Source organism: Armigeres subalbatus, chromosome 2 (genome assembly GCF_024139115.2).
Source record: "Armigeres subalbatus isolate Guangzhou_Male chromosome 2, GZ_Asu_2, whole genome shotgun sequence".
Lineage (NCBI taxonomy): Eukaryota > Metazoa > Arthropoda > Insecta > Diptera > Culicidae > Armigeres > Armigeres subalbatus.
The window spans coordinates 232,540,244-232,557,405 of NC_085140.1; the positions used below are offsets into that span (position 1 = coordinate 232,540,244).

The 17,162-nt window shown below is 43.1% G+C and overlaps 1 protein-coding gene and 1 long non-coding RNA gene across 6 annotated transcripts in view; both read left to right on the forward strand.

The window, feature by feature from the left end:
- Positions 1-17,162, forward strand: part of LOC134211882 (lachesin-like) — a 137,869-nt gene that overhangs the window by 66,296 nt on the left and 54,411 nt on the right. The gene's annotated exons all lie outside the window — the stretch shown is intronic.
- Positions 11,194-12,179, forward strand: LOC134216014 (uncharacterized). The gene is made up of 2 exons (XR_009980436.1): positions 11,194-11,488; positions 11,554-12,179. It is a non-coding gene; the product is annotated as an uncharacterized LOC134216014 (long non-coding RNA).

The following is a 17,162-nucleotide window of genomic DNA, read 5'->3' on the forward strand; positions in this document are numbered from 1 at the left end:
CGTACCCTTCCGGCTTTAGCTACCTTCTGAATACTGGATTCGCCGCAGAGCTGGGCGAGCTCGTGGTTCATTCTTCACCGCCACACACCGTCTTCTTACACACCGCCAAAGATGGTCCTAAGTACCCGTCTCTCGAATACTCCGAGTGCTTGCAAGTCCTCCTCGAGCATTGTCCATGTTTCATGTCCATAGGGTACTACCGATTTTACCAGCGTCTTGTACATAACACATTTGGTGCGATGGTGAATCTTTTTTGACCGCAGTTTCTTCAAGGCCCAACTTCCACAGATGATGCGCCTTTATATTTCACGACTAACATTGTTATCAGCCGTTTGCAAGGATCCAAGGTAGACGAATTCCTCGACCACCTCGAAGGTATCCTCGTCTATCGTAACACTGCTTCCCAGACGAGCCCTGTCACGCTCGGTTCCGCCCACAAGCATGTATTTTGCATTGCATTCAATGCATTAACCACCAGGTCAAGTTTTGTTGCTTCACTTTTCAGACGGGTGTACAGTTCTGCCACTTCTGCAAATGCTCGGACGACAATGTCCATGTCATCCGCGAAACAAATAAATTGACTGGATCTGTTGAAAATCGAGCCCCGGATGTTACAGCCGGCTCTCCACATGACACCTTCTAGCGCAATGTTGCACAACAGGCACGAAAGTCCATCACCTTGTCTTAGTCCCCGGCGTGATTCCAATGAACTCGAGTATTCGCCTGAAATCTTCACATAGTTTTGCACACCATCTACCGTTGCTTTGATCAGTCTGGTAAGCTTCCCAGGGAACCTGTTTTAGTCCATAATTTTCCATAGCTCTACGCGGTCTATACTGTCATATGCCGCCTTGAAATCAATGAACAGATGGTGCGTTGGGACCTGGTATTCACGGAATTTTTGAAGGATTTGCCGTACAATAAAGATCTTGTCCGTTGGTGAGCGGCCGTCAACGAAGTCGGTTTGATAACTTCTCACGAACTCATTCACTAATGGTGACAGACGACGAAAATGATCTGGGATATCACTTTGAAGGCGACATTAAGGATGGTGATCGCTCGAAAGTTCTCAAACTAGAGTTTTTTGCCTTTCTTGTAGATGGGGCATATAACCCCTTCCTTCCACTCTCACGGTAGCTGTTCAGTTGCCCAGATTCTGACTATCAGTATGTGCAGGCAAGTGGCCAGCTTTTCCGGGCCCATCTTGATGAGCTCAGCTCCGATACTATCCTTACTAGCTGCTTTATTGGTCTTAAGCTGTTGGATGGCATCCTTAACTTCCCTCAAGGTGGGCGCTGGTTGGCTCATCTCCTTCACTGCCTTGACTTCCACTGCCTGTACTCTCTGCGCCATTTAAATGTTCCTCGTAGCGCTGTTTCCACCTTTCGATCACCACACGTTCGTCCGTCAAGCTGCTCCCATCCTTATCCCTGCACATTTCGGCTTGCGGCACGAAGCCTTTGCGGGATGCGTTGAGCCTCTGATAGAACTTGCGTGTTTCTTGAGAACGTTCCATCTCCTCGCACCCCGCTTCTTCCAGGCGGCGTTTCTTCTCCTGGAAAAGGCGGGTCTGCTGTTTCCGCTTCCGTATATAACGTCCCACGTTCTGCCGGGAATCTTGCTGCAGCGCGACCACCCACGCTGCGTCCTTTCCCTCCAGAATCTGTCTGCACTCTTCGTCGAACCAATCGTTCCGTCGACTTCGTCCCGCATACCCGACGTTGTTCTCCACTGCGTCGTTGATGACTGCTTTAACTGTATTCCTCAAGAGGGGCTCCATCGAGCTCACCCTCTTCCGGCAACGATGCCTCGAGATGCTGCGCGTATGCAGTGGCGACGTCAGGTTGCTTCAGTCGCTCTAGGTCGTACCGCGGCGGTCGTCGGTACCGAACATTGTTGATGACGGATAGTTTTGGGCGCAGTTTAACCATCACCAAGTAGTAGTCAGAGTCGATGTTAGCGCCACGATATGTCGATTTGTGATTCTGTCTTCATTAGTGATCTCCAGGTGTACCGATACGGAAGGTTGTGATGGGAGTAGGTGCTGCGAATTGCCATATTCTTGGAGGCGGCGAAATCAATTAGTCGTAGGCCGTTTCCGTTCGTCAGCCGGTGTAACCTCTCATTTCGGTTTCATTTGTCCTCTTTATGATTTTTGTACATAATTAATTATTTAACTCTATGATGGTAAATTAACTTAAAAGAAATTAAAATTAGAACTAAGCATAAATTGAACTGAACCTAAAATAATAATTGAACTTGAAATAAAACATATATAAATATCGATACCCTTATCCACCTGAACACCCCAATTCCCTGATCAACACTGCACCCGTCATTATCAAGCCACAGTAAATCCTAACTGCCGTGCACGCTCCCACACACTGAGAGCGCACCCCATAAAACCGGTTGTCATCGCTGGAACCAGGATCAGAAGGTAAACGACAGTGCGACAATTACAAGTTTTAAATTTGATAAGTGGTGTTTCTCCTCCTCCATTAGGGAACAAATTTGACCCGTGCCAGGACAACTGAGTGGAAAAGTGCGCCTTTCGTTAAGGGCCAGAAAATCGCTGTTCGCGGGTGAGCATATCACCAAGAGTGCCCCATCCGTTGTGCCCTGAAGAAGAAACCACCAGGGAGAGTGAAGAAACGCTAGAAGAAGCCGCCGGTTGTGATTAAGCTCGGCAGATCAGTGATAGTGACCAAGGAACCGTTTTGATTCGTCCGGTTGCTTCACCGCCCCCTCGCAAGAACAGAGCCGACTAGGGTGCCACGTTTTCGGCGGAACCGTGTGCTGCGCTTCGTCCGGTTAGTTGCCCTCCGCCAAATAAAAGCCAGCTGGTGTATTACGTTTTCGACAAGCGGCTTTTGTGTAAAGCAAAAAGAACAAAGACGAGCCTCCCAGCTATGACAGCGGACACTAGGTTCATGTGTTCAGGACACCGCCATCGCTTAACTCGGAAGTCATCGTGCCAAGGACCGCCTAAAGGTTCCATTCATCTTCAGATGGACTGGTAATATGTAATACCCTCCCATTTATCCCTTTCCGCATCCATTCCTAAGAATGTACCAAAAGTATGATAATTAAGAATATAATTAAATAATGTTAAGTTAAATTATCTGATTTGTTTAAAATTTATTCAACGCATTCCTTTTCTCTCTACTCTTTCGAACTGTTCACCTTGGTTTTTTAAGGAAGCTTATCCGACCAATTTCCCAAAGGAGCCATAGCAGACGACCCTGACAAAGTAAGTAAGCCACGGCCTATCTAAAGAAATATATTACAAATGGCGCTCAACGTAAACTAAAGAAAAGGCTTCCATTTTGACTCAAAAGTGGAATCCTTTTCAATTGTGCTCCGGGAGGAATTGGTATCCTTTCTCCCAATTGTTCTTTTCAATCGTGAATGGGTTGTGATCAGAATAGTATTGGCATCAGTGAAAGTGAATACTCTTGGAATTGTTCGGATGATGATAAATGCTAAATTCAATTGATTTTTCTTTCTAATCATCGTCAGAAATTTAACCTTTTGTTCTTGATAATGCTTTTATATAATTAGTTTAATTAGTAGAGATTAATGAACATTTAGTAATAAACTTTCATTTGAAATTTACACTGTGGTTCAAAAGTCAATTTTTTTCATAAATTATTTCTTTTTTTAGTTTTAAAACATTGAATTTTGATAGATTATAATATTTTTCGCATTTTCCTGTTAATTATGTTTCTTTTTTTTCTCGATATGTACCGTTATCATTATTTAGATTAGTTCGGATTTAATTGGCGCTCAAGCGTGCAGTCTTCCCAGAATTATGCACACGTGGATGGATAATAGCCACTTTTGCTGTATATTTTTCTTAAGCTTCGGCGTTTTTGTATATTTTATTTCTATGGAATTGTAAAAAGTTGTTCGTTAATTTGATTTAAGTTTAAATTTACTTTCATTTGGTATTTTTTTTTTACATTTTCTTGTTTTTTCCATAAATTTGGACACCCACAGAAGAGAAATGGCGGAAGCACTTGGAGAATACACACAAGCATCCGAAAAGATTCTTGAAGGGTACCACAGCTTGAGGGTAGATCATTTAGCTTCCGATGAATTGGAATTTGAATTAGACATTCGCTCGATAGTAATTCGAGATGACCCCACATACTCGAGGAGGCGAAGATGCCTTCGGGATCTTTTGAAGAGTGAACGGGACCACAATAAGTTAGTAGAAGCGCAGCTTGAGGTAAATTGGGAAGAAACCATTCAGTCATGCCGACGATATTACGACGAGATTTCTGCGGGTCTCCAGCAAAATGATAAGAATTTGAAAGTAAGAGGTCAAACAAAACTTTTGCATTTTGGGCATCGAATTATCCTTTTGGTAAATAATGTTGGGAATTCAGGGGAAGCAGAAAGCTTTTTGAAAGCGATGCTTATTGACGTTGTTAAGCTGTTAACGAAGTACTACTATGCTGGCCCTGTGGTATCCGAAACGGTTAATCGTAATAATTTGGAAGATCATACTCTGGTAGATCTGTTCCGCTCTGATGGAGATTGCTCAGTCCAACCTTCGCAAAACATAGCGACAGGTACAGGAGTGTCAGAAGTAGAAGCCAGACATCTGGAGAATGTTCCTTCGAGCTCGCAGATTGAAAGTAGTGATTTCGTGCGTTCTTTACTAGCTCGTGTCAAAGAGCTTGAAGCGGAGCTGGCTAGCAGAGATCAGCCGCGCGAAAAACAGTCGCAACAGAATGAATCTGTGGTTCCGAGTGGAATCCAACAGTCGATGGCTAATGCACGACACGAGTTTCCTGGTTTTTCTAATCAGCTTCCGCACTCAGTTTCTTTAGTACACTCGCAGATCCCAAGCAGTCATAGTTCTTCTATTGGGGCTTTAAGGCCAGCCACTAATGTCACTTTCTCGCTTCCTCAATGTTATCCCACCCCGCAGCCCCAGTGGTCTTCTTCGTGGCAGCATCACCTTCAGAACACTGGAGCCCCGCCTTTGAATACTACAAGTACTGTCAATCCGTGGCAAGGAATCCCAACAATCGGAAGTGTGCCAGTCACAACCCCTTGGCAAAGTGCCTCAGCGTTTAGCAACGCAACGATTTCCAATCCCTGGGTTGCAAATCCTGTAATCAATTATGGACAGTCGTCCAATCCGTGCACAGGAACCTCAGGTCCGAGTTCAAACTCATACGCGAATCCTTCGTTTGCCACTTTTAATCCAATCCTGCCAGGTAATCAGGTGCGCCATAGCCTACCTGTATCCAAGTGGACAATCTCCAAGTACGATGGAGAGGATCAAGGTTTGAAATTAAACCAATTCTTAGGAATGGTTCATGCTATGGCTGTTGCTGAGCACGTTTCGGATGTTGAGCTATTTGAATCGGCTATCCACCTTTTCAAAGGGCCTGCTTTACAATGGTACATGACCATGCGCACTTCGGGTCGTTTGGGGAGTTGGCAGCATTTGGTTCTAGAGCTTAGGAAAACTTTCATGCATCCTGATCTAGACACGCTGATAAAAATGAAAGTATATCAGCGCCGTCAGTCTCGAAACGAAACTTTTCTACAGTATTACCACAGCATGGAGGAGCTCTTCGGAACCATGAGCACTCCGCTGCCAGATTTAGAAAAAGTGCAAATTCTGTTGCAGAACATGCGGATAGATTACAAGAAGCAACTGAATTTCCTTCCCATAGCTGATCTTCCGACTTTAGTATCCGCAGGTCAGAAGATAGATGCGGTAAACTTCTCGGTTTACCAAAAGGTTTTGGATCAGAGAAGTCAGTGAACGTTGTTGAGAGTTCTGAACCCAACACTAAGCCAAAAAAAGACTTATCTAAGGATAGTCAAAGTCAACCATCTTCGTTGCAACAGCCGTCACCCAGGAACAATGTCAAGCCAAAGCCTGCTCAATCCCAGCTGAATCAAAGAAGTTCCCAGTTCGGAGCTACTCCTTCTCGTGGCTCCGCGCGTACACTCACCACGTTGGAAGAAATGATCGAGTTTCATCAACCGCTGTCCCGGCGTCATTGTTTCAATTGTGGCAAGTTTGGACATCAGATGGATCGATGCATACTTCCTAAAGGAGTTCTTTGTGAGAATTGTGGTTTCCGGGTTATCCGTCGAATAATTGCCCATTCTGCATAAAAAACGCCTTAGCAGCGAGCCAAAACCGCCGCTCGCTGAATCCAAACTCTCAGGCGTAAACCTTTCTCCATACTTCGAACCAGCTGCGGAAACTCTTTATCCGAGAGCTCCGGTTTCGTATAGTATTTCATATCCGCTCCCTAATGATAATCGTCCATATACGTCCGTAAAGGTGTATGGAGTAAAGTTCCGTGCCCTCCTTGACAGTGGAAGTAACCTTACACTAATCAATGATTCGATTTACCACGCCCTCAAACCGAAGCGAATATTTCAGCTTCGAAATCCTCTAAACTTGCGCACGGCCAGTGGTGAAACGCTCAGTGTGCGTGGACAAGTTTTCTTGCCGTTTACATGGAACGGCATTACAAAGGTAGTTCCGACTCTGGTCATCCCCAATCTAGCGATCAACTGTATTTGCGGCATGGACTTCTGGAAAACTTTCCACATCCAGCCGACCATTACCGATTGCGCTATAGTTGAGGATGATAGAGAGAACGAAAGTCCTAAGCCATTACCTTCAGCATCTGTGCTGACAGCGTCTGAGCAGCGGACGATAGAAGCGATCAAACAGTTGTTCATACCAGCTTGCCCAGGAGACTTTCTACCACACCACTGGCGGAGCATAAAATAGAAATTTCCGAAGAATGGCGGAAAAAGCCTCCAGTTAGACAGTTTCCGTACGTAATGTCTCCTAAAACGCAAGGTTTGGTGGCAGAGGAGTTGCAAAGGCTGCTTAACGCAGGCATTATCGAGCCTAGCAACTCTGACTGGTCACTAAACTGCGTACCAGTTGTAAAACCACATAAGGTTCGGCTTTGTTTAGATGCGCGCAAAATTAATGAACGAACTGTTCGTGATGCTTACCCCTACCGCACCCGTGTCGAATATTAGGCCAGCTACCAAAGGCGAAGTACCTATCGACAATCGATTTGTCAGAGGCTTTCCTTCAAGTACCATTGGAGAAGTCCTCGCGAAGGTACACTGCCTTTAGCGTGCAAGGTAAGGGTTGTTCCAATACACCAGAATGCCTTTTGGCCTGGTTAACAGCCCTGCCACCCTGGCTCGACTGATGGACCAGGTTCTTGGCCACGGTGTATTGGAACCGTATGTCTTCGTTTACCTTGACGACATAGTCTTGGTAACGGAGACATTCGAGCATCACGTCCAGTTACTTCGCGAAATTGCGCGCAGACTGAACAAAGCCAACCTCATGATTAACCTCGAAAAGTCTCAGTTTGGGGTACCGGAAATTCCTTCTTAGGATATCTCCTCAGTTCAGAAGGTCTTCGTGGAAATCCGGACAAAATCCGGCCGATTGTCGAATATGAAAGGCCGAACACGATTACCAAACTAAGGAGATTCCTAGGGATGGTGAATTATTATCGGCGGTTCATCCCAAACTTCAGTGAGACCTGCGGGCCTCTGTCGGATCTCCTGAAAACTAACACCAAGGTCATCGGCTGGAACGAGGCCGCAGAGGGAGCATTCTGTGGCATAAAGGCGAAGCTCATCTCGGCACCGATTCTGGGAAGCCCCGATTTTTCTCGTGAGTTTGTCATTCAGACAGATGCGAGCGATGTAGCTGTGGCTGGGGTACTAACTCAGCAGCAAGAGGATGGTGAACGGGTCATATCTTATTTTTCCCGGAAGCTCACCACCCCACAAAAACTACCACGCTGCAGAGAAAGAAGCCCTTGCAGCTCTTCTCTCAATTGAAGCGTTTCGAGGATACATTGAGGGCTATCACTTCACCCTGGTGACAGACTCGTCGGCGCTGACTCACATCCTTAAGACTAAATGGAAAGTTGGTTCCGTTGTAGCCGGTGGAGCTTGGACTTTCAGCAATTCGACATGACAGTGGTTCATCGAAAGGGCAAAGAAAATGTCGTACCGGATGCACTGTCACGAAGTATTGTTGTAGTCCAAGCTTCGGCAGCCTCAGCGTGGTACACTTCTCTTATGGAAAAGGTCAACAGTCGCCCAGACGATTTTGTCGATTTCAAGGTCGAGAACGGCAGATTGTACAAATTTATAACTGCCAAAAATGTACCGTACGACTCTCGGTTTGAGTGGAAGGAAGTTCTTTCTACCGACGAAGTTCCCGATGCGTTGAAAAAGCTCATGATGACCAGTTTCATCCAGGATTCGATAAAACCCTAGCTCGAATCAACCAGCGCTATTACTGGCCTAAAATGGCAAAGGACATTCGAGCCTACATACAGGCTTGCTGCACCTGCAAGGAGGTCAAGCCCTCATATGTCCAGACTACTCCAGAAATGGGTAAGATGCGATGTGCATCCCGGCCGTGGCAGATCATTTCAATGGATTTTGTGGGTCCTCTGCCACGTAGCCGAATGGGAAACCAACACATTCTAGTCATATGCGACTATTTCTCCAAGTGGGTGATTATTCATCCTGTGAAGAAGCTCGAGAGTTCAGCCATGTGTGTGATTTTAAAGAACCAGTGGTTCTATAAGAATTCTGTCCCTGAAATCATCATCACAGACAATGGCAGCCCATTCGTATCGAAGGAGTTCAAAGGACTTCTAGAGAACTTCAAAATCACACACTGGCTGAACTCCTGATATCATTCCCAATCAAATCCAGTCGAACGTGTTAACAGGACAATAAATGCGGCAATACGCACGTACGTCCAGCAAGACCAACGCGTATGGGATACGAAGATCCCGGAGATAGAGCTGATGTTAAATACCAGTGTCCATTCGACCACTGGATTTACTCCGTACTTTATCACCCACGGACACGAGCTAGCGGAACAGGGGTCTGATCATCGTCTTTCTCGTCACGGCGAAGAGCTATCTGTGGAAGAAAGAGAGGAACGACGTAAGCAATTGTTTTCCAAGATTCATGAAATCGTTCTTAAGAACCTGGAAAAATCTCATGACGTGTCTCGGAATCGCTATAATTTGCGAAACCGCACTTTCGCGAAATCCTTTTCGGTAGGACAACTCGTCTACCGAAAGAATATGAAGCAGTCATCTGCAATCGAAAATTACAACGCCAAACTTGGGCGGCAGTATTTACCCTGTAAAGTGAAGGCAAAATTGGCTCGTCTTCCTATGAATTGGAAGACCTAAGTGGAAAAATTTAGGAGTATGGCCAGGCGTTCACTTAAACCCGGGTGACACTAAAACAACGGGATTATAAGATCATCTGTCTTCCACTGAAGCTGCTCCTTACATTTCCCGATCAAATAACCACTGCAAAGACCGTATACTTACCTGTAATTATGCCTTCATTGATGCCTTGTCGGTGCCCTCGTCAGAGCGAATGTTGTTTTTAATTTCTACCGTACACTTACCTGTAAACATGCCGTCATTGATGCATTGCCGGAATCGTCGTCAGAGCCAAGCTAGTTGGTTGTATTTCTTCCTCCTCATCCTCACGTTCTTCTTTTTCTTATTCCCCTTTTACCATTTTGAGAGAGATCCCAGGGTCGGACTAAGGGGAATGTTTACAAATTTAGTAACGCCTCCCCAGGTGGCGAATTTCTTTCGATAAATTTAAATTCGTGAACGGGAAATCTAATGCGAGATCGCTAACTTCCCCAACATATTTATTATAAGGGTACCCTAGAATCGTTATTTAATAAAAAGGTGTGTAGGTATGAATGAAACAGTTGTTTTGGTGTGCCAGCTTTTTTTGAGCCAAGCAACTATTGAATGAGTTGCGAATGTATGAAAGTATTGGAATGAATGGTGGGGGTATGAATGAGTGAATGAATGAGTAGCTTCTATTCCCGAATTGATTTTCGGCGATAATTAAACGCGAATGATGAGATTACCACATGTTTCTTTCTCTTCTATTAGTAAACTAAGATTTAGAAGTAAGTCATCAAGTTGTTAAAATGAAGGATAATTATTTCTGAAGGTTGAGAAGTGAAGGAATTTTCACAACGTATTTATTCTGACGACCACTAAATTACCAAAGGACATCACTTTCTGATTCGCTATTCTGATACAACACAGTATTTTTCACGTTATGTCCATCCATGATATGCAGAAAGTACAATGGTTAGGCTCGCGGTGTTATTTCACGTAATTTGAAGGAAAAGAGCCTCCATTCTTTGCGATCAATCATTGCTCCAAATTATAACTGAAATAGCAGGGTAGAGAGCCACTGTGTGAGAACTAGCATCCACTATTTTGTTACGATTTTAAGAAGCAGCAAACGGGACAATTCCTTGTTCGCAGTTTCACTTCTTCAAATCGATCCAAAATTGTGAAGACTAACCTCTCCCAGTAATTTCTTCGAACTTGGACGGAGAATATAAATCTCGAAAAGAAGAGCTCTCTCCAAGAGAAAAATCACTTTTCCAGATTCGAAACTCTTACAACTAAAAAGAATTACTGCGATTTGTTTATCCTGGGTGGAAATATGATTGTAGGTTCGACAACCAGAACTCCTGACCTGACCTGAGTGGACAGTCTCTATTGTTAAATGTTTAGCAATTTCGCGAAACAGAGCTCCTCTTCATGGAAAAATCGTTTCGCCAAATTGAAGAACGTTCAACAAGAGGAGGGCCACGCTTAAGTCCTATATTGAAATCCTTTTAGTGGACAGTCTCTATTGTTAAATGTTTAGCAATTTTTCGAAACAGAGCTCCTCTTCATGGAAAAATCGTTTCGCAAAATTGAAGAACGTTCAACAAGAGGAGGGCCACGCTTAAGTCCTATATCGACATCCTTTTAGTGGACAGTCTCTATTATTGAATGTTTAACAATTTTGCGGAACAGAGCTCCTCTTCAGGGAAAAATCAATTCGCAAAATTTAATGAACGCTCAACAAGAGGAGGGCCACGTATAAGTCCTCTCTGTGGACAGTCTCTATTATTGAATGTTATGTGATTTTGTGGGCAGTGCTTTTCCTCAAGAAAATATCCCAATAAATCAATCAACATTCAACAAGAGGAGGGCCGCAGAGATCCATGCAACCTTTCCCATTCTTCCCCCGAGAAAAAAAAACCAATGGTTTTTATTATGGAGAGAGGGATGAATGTAACCTCTCATTTCGGTTTCATTTGTCCTCTTTATGATTTTTGTACATAATTAATTATTTAACTCTATGATGGTAAATTAACTTAAAAGAAATTAAAATTAGAACTAAGCATAAATTGAACTGAACCTAAAATAATAATTGAACTTGAAATAAAACATATATAAATATCGATACCCTTATCCACCTGAACACCCCAATTCCCCGATCAACACTGCACCCGTCATTATCAAGCCACAGTAAATCCTAACTGCCGTGCACGCTCCCACACACTGAGAGCGCACCCCATAAAACCGGTTGTCATCGCTGGAACCAGGATCAGAAGGTAAACGACAGTGCGACAATTACAAGTTTTAAATTTGATAAGTGGTGTTTCTCCTCCTCCATTAGGGAACAAATTTGACCCGTGCCAGGACAACTGAGTGGAAAAGTGCGCCTTTCGTTAAGGGCCAGAAAATCGCTGTTCGCGGGTGAGCATATCACCAAGAGTGCCCCATCCGTTGTGCCCTGAAGAAGAAACCACCAGGGGAGAGTGAAGAAACGCTAGAAGAAGCCGCCGGTTGTGATTAAGCTCGGCAGATCAGTGATAGTGACCAAGGAACCGTTTTTGATTCGTCCGGTTGCTTCACCGCCCCCTCGCAAGAACAGAGCCGACTAGGGTGCCACGTTTTCGGCGGAACCGTGTGTGCTGCGCTTCGTCCGGTTAGTTGCCCCTCCGCCAAATAAAAGCCAGCTGGTGTATTACGTTTTCGACAAGCGGCTTTTGTGTGTAAAGCAAAAAGAACAAAGACGAGCCTCCCAGCTATGACAGCGGACACTAGGTTCATGTGTTCAGGACACCGCCATCGCTTAACTCGGAAGTCATCGTGCCAAGGACCGCCTAAAGGTTCCATTCATCTTCAGATGGACTGGTAATATGTAATACCCTCCCATTTATCCCTTTCCGCATCCATTCCTAAGAATGTACCAAAAGTATGATAATTAAGAATATAATTAAATAATGTTAAGTTAAATTATCTGATTTGTTTAAAATTTATTCAACGCATTCCTTTTTCTCTCTACTCTTTCGAACTGTTCACCTTGGTTTTTTTTAAGGGAAGCTTATCCGACCAATTTCCCAAAGGAGCCATAGCAGACGACCCTGACAAAGTAAGTAAGCCACGGCCTATCTAAAGAAATATATTACACCGGTGACCGCTGAACTTCCCAATAATCGGTCTAAACTCCTCCTTTTGGCCAACCTGAGCGATCAAATCACCTATGATGATTTTGACGTCATGACTTGGGCAGCAGTCGTTCTCACGTTCTAGCTGTGCGTAGAATGCGTCCTTATCATCATCAGTGCTTCTGGAGTGTGGGCTATTGACGTTGATTATGCTGAATTTGAAGAACCGGCCTTTTATCCTCAACCTGCACATTCTTTCATTGATCGGCCACCACCAGATCATGCGCCTTTGCTTATCGCCAATCACTATGAATGCTGTTCCCAGCTCGTGTGTGTTGCCGCAGCTCTGGTAAATGGTACTGGGGGCCCTCCTTAGCCATGCGGTAAGACGCACGGCTACAAAGCAAGACCATGCTGAAGGTGGCTGGGTTCGATTCCCGGTGCCGGTCTAGACAATTTTTGGATTGGAAATTGTCTCGACTTCCCTGGGCATAAAAGTATCATCGTGCTAGCCTCATGATATACGAATGCAATAATGGTAACATGGCTTAGAAACCTCGCAGTTAATAACTATCAGTGAACACTAAACTGCGAGGCGGCTCTGTCCCAGTGTGGGGATGTAATGCCAATAAGAAGAAGAAGAAGGTAAATGGTAAATTACTTCTAAACGTTTGCACTATTTACCCCTTCCTACAAACCTTCTGCAGCCGTACGATGTTGAATACACGGTCCTTGAGCACATAGGCGAGTATGCGTGTGCTCCCGATGAAGGTGAGAGATTTGCAGTTTCACGAACTGAGTTTCCAATCGCTAGTCCGTTTTCGTCGCAGGGGTCTTCGTCGATGGTTCCGGTCTGTACTCTCTTATTGATTATTCGTTGCGTAAGTTTTTTAGGGCTGGCCTGGAGGGCCTGACACCAACCCCCTAAATTTCCGGAGGGCCATTCCTCCTTAATACAGGTGTTACTTAGTTTCATTTAGAGTCCCTCGCTGGCACTCGGACAATGATCAGCTGCTCCTAACATGGAGAACATACGCTCAATAAGATTTGCACATCCGAAGAGGAGTAAACCCGCCCTTCCCTGTCAGCATTCGACCTAAGCTCCCACCGAGGTTGGTTACCCGATCTTCCCTAAAGTTACTCGTATCCAGGCCAGCGCCACGAGGAGGTAGGGATAGGAGTTGCTGGGACCGCGAGATGGGGTCTATTTTATTCCTTCAGGTACGCGAAGTACCAATAGTATGCTTTACCCAGCATTTGTCGTACCGTCGTCTTTAATCAATTTGTTTTAAAGAATTTAAAATCATTATGTTGAAGACAATTTTATTTTTTATTCATCCGCTTGATGGTACCGCGCTAGTGTACATGGGAAAAAACAATAGTTATTAACAATACGTATTTTGAAATATGTAAGAATTGAAACGCATATATACCGCTTGGCGACGCTAGTGCATATGTGAAAATTTTATTGGTTAAATATTTTGAAATCCTGAGAATTAACAAAGTTGCCAAAGAAATCGTAACCTTCATGTTGAAGACCTTTTTAATCTGGAAAACGTTTGCTTGACGAATGTTCATTAGTTCATCTGGGAATTCCTCTGGAACTTCCTTCGGGAATCCCTCCGGAAGTTCATTCCGCAATTCCTCCGGAAGTTTTGTCGCGAATACCTCTAGAATTTCCTTAGATAATACCTCCGGAATAGGGTGTCCCAAAAAAACACGATGTTCGAAAAGTTGTAGTGCTCAAGGCTCAAATGACAGGAAATCGCATCTGGAGCATTTCTCTAGAACATTCCAAAATTCTAAAAAATAGTTTAGAGGCTCCGACAGACCATTTTTTGAAAAATGAGCTTTTTTTTACTAAATTGTCAAATGTTGGCTATTATCAAATACTTCTTGTGAGTTTTTCATTCTTTTAGAATTTTTTGATTTTTCTACATACTGTGGCCAAAGTTCTACAGGCAAATTTGACTCGAAAAATGCGTTTACGGGACCTACATAGCTATTTAATATTTGAAGAAATGTTATTTTTTAGATCTATCTTCTATATAATAAAAATGAAATGGTCTGTGTTCGTATCCGCATAACTCGAAAACGGCTTGATGGATTTTCATGATTCCTTCAGCAGATATATCCGCTATCGTTCCCGACGGGTTTATATGATATTTCTTCAGTCGAAAATTATTAGCAAAGTTGAGTAAATCATCAAAAACTAAAATTAAGATTCGTATGGAAATTTCGCATGGGCAGTTCACAACACGTATTTCGCCTACTATGCAGGACAACGTCTGCCGGGTCGACTAGTTTTTCAATAAAACTCGATGGCACGAAGAAAAAAAAATGTCTCGATCATTTCAAACCATCATCCAAATAGCATTATTTACGAGAAAACTTTTCATAAAAAAATATTTGCGAAATGTTACATGTGGGCTTATTGCTGTTTTGGTGAAGCAAGATTTCATGAAAAAATGCGTTTCTGTATTCCAGAATATCTAATCAAAATCAAAACGTCAATATTAGAAGTCTTGGCAATAATTTCAATACATTATTCTTTATTTGAGAAAATGTGGTTGATCTGGAAATAAGTTGATTATATTTCAGTGATACATTTTGCATGTAGGCAATATCTTTAACCCGATCAATAACAAAAGCGATGCTATATGTACAATACATGCCTTAAAATCAGCCCGTCTTAATAGACACGATAACTATGATCTAGTTATCATTGGAAATGTTAAGATAAAACCCAATAAGAAACGTGTGCAGGCATTGCAAACCATCCCATCATTCGATCTTTTGAGCAAAGATACTGATGAAATGATGGGATATCGATCTTAGTTATCTATCAGCTCATTAAACAAAGTGCAATGTTCGTCATGGAGAAACATTTTTTCACAGCTTTTGTTGTAGCAACACCTTCGCAACGCGAAGAAACCCCGAACTGCGCTGGCTATCCGGATCATCATCAAACGCTCAAATGATAATATCTTTTCAGAGTGCTCTTTGATTTGGGATAAAATCTTTGCAGAAGCGAAGATAATATCCCGTGCTCAGATGATATTGCAATGCCTGAACGTGTGTAGTTGAAAAACACTCAAGTGATTCATTCCACGTTTTTTGTTTGTTTTTTTTTCTATATCTTCACATGCAATTCTGCAGAAGTGGTAAGTGTTGAATCAAAATTGAGCTAACATCTAAATTATATAAAATATATACACAGAAATGGCTTCGAAACCACGATGCGATAAGCTTACCACTACATCGTCGTCCAACAAAAATGGAAGTAATATGTTATTATCGTTACCAACACGAAATTCTCAGAAAAACTTTACCACAAAGTTGCAAAATGGTTGCTGAAGATCTGGTCAAATCATGGGATAAATTTGGATTCCAGCATCAGGATACCAGAAACGTGGTTCGAAAGCTTAGACAGCTGATAGAGAGATGGAAAAGGGTGCAAAAAGACATTCTCAAATTAAGCTCGGTGGTATTGAAGAATGTCCAATTATTCAAAAATGATCTGCTGTCGTTATTCGACATTACAATATGTCGAGCCAGACTCAAGAAAACTTCAACCACTTTGGTGAAACAGCTTCAACGAAGTGCTGCTCGAATGTAGAGATAGAGAGAGATAGAAGCAGATGAGATAGAAAACATAAATCCGGATGAATATTCTGAAGATCCAGATTACCTAACCCAAGAGCGGAGGAAGGCAGCAAGGCGCGTAAATATTATGGACAATAATGTAGCAGAAAATCTGGACAGGGAAAAATTCAAATCGCGGTACGGTCGGTATTCTTGGATCTGTTGTCAATGCTCTTGGTGTTGATTTAAATGTGGTCAACTTGAGCAAATCCACAATGCACAGGAAGCGTAAAATGGTATGTTTGTAATTAAAAATAATTCATCAATTTTAAGCTATTTTGCATTGCGCAGGCTCGGAAGCAAATTGCAAATGGAATCATGGAGAAATTTAACAAATGTAACGGAGCCGTTGTTCATTTCGATGGGAAGCAAATGGTTTCGAATAGAAGGAAAAGGGAGATGCTGGCAGTCGTCGTTACAGGTAACAATTCGGAAGAACAAGTTTTAAGCTGTGGGTTTCTTCGAAATGGAACAGGAAGATCAATTGCAGAGCACGTGTATGAAAGCTTAAAAGTATGGGGTTTGAACGGATTTATTAAAGGGAAGGGATACGATACAACTAATGTCAATTCTGGAGAACAAAACGGTGCAAGTGTTCTTCTCGAAAAGCACATTGGAAGAAAGTTGCTAGTTTTGATGACCGCCCATAAAACCGTCTTTAAGATCCAGTCTACATCACCTGAAGACAAAATTTTCAATAAATTCCGAGATGCTTGGGATGGGATTGACCAAGAAGATTTCTCCGGAATTGACTCAGAAGACATCGATCTAGATGAACGCTCTGAATTAGTTGAATTCTGTATCAGAATGTTGCGAGCAAGCCATGCCAGAGATGATTACGCTGAATTTTTGCAGTTGGCAATTATGTGTCTCGATCCCATCAAGCGATACAAATTCAGGCTTCCCGGTGCCGTTCATCATGCCAGATGGATGGCAAAAGCCATTTACGGCCTCAAGATGTTTCTCTTAAGTCGCCAATTTTTGTCCGAAGATTTCACAGAAGACATGCTGAAGAGATTCACATTATTCGTTGTGAGGATTTATTTGAAAGGTAGGTTACACTTCTCGGCAATATATCTAATTTGATAACGAAATATAACTATATACATAGGTTGGTTTCAAGCTCCACTTCCGTTAGCTGCTCCACGAAATGATCTTGAGTTTGCTCATGCTTTGATCAGTTATGATG